Source organism: Cariama cristata, unplaced genomic scaffold, assembly GCF_000690535.1.
Source record: "Cariama cristata isolate BGI_N322 unplaced genomic scaffold, ASM69053v1 scaffold27753, whole genome shotgun sequence".
NCBI classification, from domain to species: domain Eukaryota; kingdom Metazoa; phylum Chordata; class Aves; order Cariamiformes; family Cariamidae; genus Cariama; species Cariama cristata.
The window spans coordinates 3,502-4,106 of record NW_009608228.1 but is presented as its reverse complement, the minus strand read 5'-3'; positions in this window follow the sequence as shown (position 1 = coordinate 4,106).

Genomic DNA, 605 nt, shown 5'->3' with positions numbered 1-605 from the left:
CCCCCCCGCTGCTGACTCACATCCTCTCCCCAGACACCACCTTCCCTTGGCCTGGCTCCCTGCAAAGCGCTTCGTGACTTAGTGTGGCTCAGCCGGAGCCTGCAGGTGCAGGCAGTTGGGCTCTGAAATCCCTTGTGAAACCCCTCCAAGGAACCAACCACGATGCTTCCAAAAGATGCTGCTTTCTCCCTTGCCAAGGCGCTCAGGACTGGGGCTGTACTCCCCCTGGATGTGCCTGGGGGCATCTTTGAGCACTTTGGGTTTCTTCCCTGCTCGCTGCCCTCCCCAGACACAGAGATGCTCTGGATGAAGCCCCAAACCTTGCCACTGCTGCCACCTGTTCTCTGATGCCCAGGCAAGAGCTGCCGGGGAGACGGTGTCCCGGTGCCGCTCCTGCCCAGCTGTACACTGAGACCTTGGGCTGGACTCTGCTGAGGGCAGGGGCTGGGCAGCAGGGAGGACTGGATTAATGCGCTAATGCCAGATTATGTTCTAATGCCAGACTTCTGATGAGGGAGCGGCACCTGGTCCAGCCCAGGGGGCACTCAGTCCCTGGGGCAGGCTCCCCACACTCCCCCATGGCCCAGCTTGATGCTGCACTGCCG